This window comes from Suricata suricatta, chromosome 8, assembly GCF_006229205.1.
Source record: "Suricata suricatta isolate VVHF042 chromosome 8, meerkat_22Aug2017_6uvM2_HiC, whole genome shotgun sequence".
Classification (NCBI taxonomy): Eukaryota; Metazoa; Chordata; class Mammalia; order Carnivora; family Herpestidae; genus Suricata; species Suricata suricatta.
Genome location: NC_043707.1, coordinates 18,774,532 through 18,778,424, shown reverse-complemented (window position 1 = coordinate 18,778,424; position 3,893 = coordinate 18,774,532).

The following is a 3,893-nucleotide window of genomic DNA, read 5'->3' as shown; positions in this document are numbered from 1 at the left end:
CTTCCATGTCAGGCACCAACAGCTCAGTACGTGCTTATTTAAAAAATCAATCTGAAAGTCAAGGTTTCCTTTTCAAAAATCCTTTCCAGAGAGGGCAGCCATGGCGGAACAGAGGGATAAAGCTTGGAGCGGTGCACCTGCTGAACACGCGCATCTCAAGAGACCGCTGCAGACTTGGAGCGTCATCGCCGGCGGGAAACGCTTGCAGGAGGCGCACGATGGGTGGAACGCCGAGATCACCAGCCGCTGACCGGCTCCACCGTCAAGAGTGAAAGCGGCTGGTGGCCCCCGTGGCAATTAGCAAGGGACCACTCCCCACACTCACGAGCAGGGCTCAAGACCACAGAGACAGCTGCCTAGGAAGGGCGATGATAGAAGGGGCCACTGGAAAGATGGACCTCCGCGACATGCACTGCAGATGCAGGTGTGCATGCACACGGAGACCCGCACTCACCTGACACCAGGCACAGGTGGAAAGGAAACCGGTCTGGGCGCCTGGGGGGCTCGGGCGGTTAAGCGTCTGACTTCGGCTCAGGTCATGATCTTGCGGTCTGTGAGTTCGAGCCCCACGTCAGGCTCTGCACTGATGGCTCAGGGCATGGAGCCTGCTTCGGATTCTGTGTCTCCCTCTCTCTCTGGCTCTCTCTCAAAAATAAACATTTTTTTTTTTTAAAAAAGGGTAAACACATCTGGGAGTGAGAAGGTCCTCGGCAGGACTTTGCTCCTGGGAGGCATCAGTGCCTGGGAAGGGCTAGCATTGCTGATTCTCGCCGCCCATCCACACCGACACCAGCTGAGTATGAATGTCCCTTCCCTGCTCTGATCCAACTCGGATTGGAACCTGGGATCACAAACCCAGATGCCTGCAGGAGCCCGGGGGCGGGGCACACCAGTTAATGACGCAGGTCAGAAGTCAACAGCCAGGCATGGCAGGGACTGTGGCCAATCACAGGACCCTCCCCCCCCACCACCGAGTGAGGCACCTGTGAAGTGTGACTGGGGAGGCACGTGGCCCCGGGGTCATTCCAGGTTTTGATTTTTTTTAAGAAGGAAGAAACCCAGAGTGTTATGTAAAAACTCCCAATTTTCAAAGAGCCCGCGATTCCAATTTGTCTTAGAACGCTCTAGACCCAACAAATAAAACCTGATCTTCTGTATCAACCCACCCCTCCTCTCCTCTGAGAACAGCGAGGCAGCCTTTCCAGGCCAACTTCCATACGCAAGACACGGGGTCTGGTCCACGGCTGCCGCAGGTGCCCCCCCAGGACAGGCAGGTCCAGGCAACGTCACCCTCTCAGCCCCTGGCCTGCTCACACTGGCAAGCACCCCCCACCCCCTCCAGTCGCCCTGAATTCCCATCACCCAAGAGCTGGTCTTCTGATCGCTGTGTTTGTTCAAGAAACAGAGACTGCGGGATCAGACTGCGTTCCCTCGGGCGATACACTCCCTTTTCAAGCAAACAGCAGAGCTGTGACGACTTAAAAGGAAAAATAAATGACAGTAGGAGGAAAAAATACATATAGCGCATGATGGCAATGATGTTGACTCCGATATCCCTGGACGAAAAACAGACGACAGGACAGCCATCAATCTGGGGTATGAGAGAAAGCGCAGCCTCAACACCCCAGCTCTGCGTCCTGCTGCGCCCGGCACGTATGACACAGGACACGTCCTGTCACCTCCTCATCTCTGCTGCCTCCCCCCTAACATGGGAAGCGTGGGCCTTAAGCTTCACGTTTCTAACCTGCGCTGGGAGCTCCACACCACCCAGGTATGAGTCCTACCGTGTGGCCCGATGCTAAAGACAGTGCCAGGGACACCGCACGCTGAATGAACTCATCTGCAGGGACACTGAGAACCAGCCAATGTGAGTCTGAGCGGGAGCCTGGTCACCTACCAGCAGAACCCTGAGCCGGTGACTTAACCCGCATACCTGTTTCCACAGAGAAATATTCGTGTAGCATTGGCGGCACGTCAGGCCCCGCTAGGTACTTGGGCACACAGGCCATCAGCCAATACGGTCCCATGACCAGCACGTCATTCTCCAGACATCAGAAACTCCCTGCCTAGGATCCACACGGCCTGGCCCACAGGTGCGTTTGGTTTGGCCCACGCCTTGGTTTCATTCTGTGGGAACCGAATTAAGATGCAGATTCAAGACATGATGCATAAGAATCTGATTTGTGTTTCTCTTAAATGAGACGCACTGACAATACTGAGCATCCTCGACCTGCCCCTTCCCCACCGCGGGAACGGGACGGCGCGGAGTCACGGCCACCCCCTGGAGAAGGCACATCCACTCCTGGGTACTCCTACCGGGGCCCCCTGCACTCCTCTTACAGCCATCTGCCCGCCCCCGCCAGGCAAGCACCTTGCAGCCCTTGGACTAATACAAAAAGGAAGGAGAAGAAATCGCTCAAACTCAGGGCTGGTGTAAAACTCGAGGGGGAGGGAGAGGGGAGGCTCTCTTGAGTAAGACCGTGAAGATGGCTAGGGCATTGCTTTATCCATAAGGATAAGTATTTGGCTGGCAATCCAGGAAGCTAAAAGTACCCTGAACCACTCAGAGAGAGTGTGCGATGGGAATTTAAAATCCAGAAATGAAAATAAAAGTAACAGAGTGAGCCATTTTTTTCCTCCTTGCAATTCATGGACCTTCTTAAGGTTGATTTACAAACTCTTATTTTGAAAACCTCTCTCTCTCTCTCTCTCTCTCTCTCTCTCTCTCTCTCTTTTTGTCAGCTCATATTTCTTCCTTCCCTCAGTGAGTTACATTCTGGGGAAGTTCAAAGGAATGTAGGATTTGGAGTCCGGAGGGCTCTGCCCTCGTCCACCTGACGTTTCAAGGAGAGGGCTCACCTCCAAGCTGAGTTACGACCTGGTTTGCGATTGGAGCGTCAATCAGCCACATTCCCACAGTCTTACTTTCCTTATCTCTCAAATGGGATGATAAGACCTTCTTCCTCCACAGACGTGCCATGAGGATACAATGGGCGATGCATGTGGAAGTTCACTATACTGTCCCCATCTGTAATGACTTTGCTCTTTTTCTGAATGTTTATTTATTTTTGAGAGAGGCAGAGAGCGTGAGCAGGAGAGATCCGAAGTGGGATCTGTGCTGACAGCAGGGAGCCCGATGGCAGACTCAAACCCACGAACCACAAGATCATGAGCTTAGCCAAAGTCAAATGCTCTACTGCCCCAGGTGCCCCTGCAATGCCTTCGCTTTTATGTACCCCCCATACACACCCCCAAAATCAAATCTGTGAAGTTACCATGTTATGTTCTTCTCTACTGTATCCCCGATGCTGGGCACAACAGCAGCATCCAATAAATATTTCTTGATTACAAAATGAGGTGTATGCCCATAGATGACTAATAGATGGGTAATAAATAGAGGTTGGAGGGAAGGGGTGGGTGGATAAAATAAAGCAACAGAGAAGCGAATGAGTGAGCTATATAGACAGACAGGCAGACAGACATTACTGCCACCACTAATATGATCCGAATCTCTCCTTTCCGGATCCTGACCTAGGAAGTTCGGCCAGTCTGCCATGCTCTTCTGGCTACAATAACTAACACGTTTACACGAGTTCTATCCCACTGACTTGCCCCTAAATAGACACATTCCTTCTACAGTCCGCTCTGTACCGCAGGGTCACCTGCATTTCTCTAGAAGGAAACCAACATCTCTATAAGGAGACAACATCATGTGCCTCCTGGCAGCCACAGGACTTAGGGGAGGCGCCTTCACTAGCTCACCTCATCCTCACAACCCTTGCAGGCAGGCACAGTTCATCCAGTTCCCAGTACAAGAGACAGAGTCTCTGGCTAATCCAGCTTCCCGAGAGCACGCCACTACTAAGTGACAATATCTATTTTTGATCCTTGCC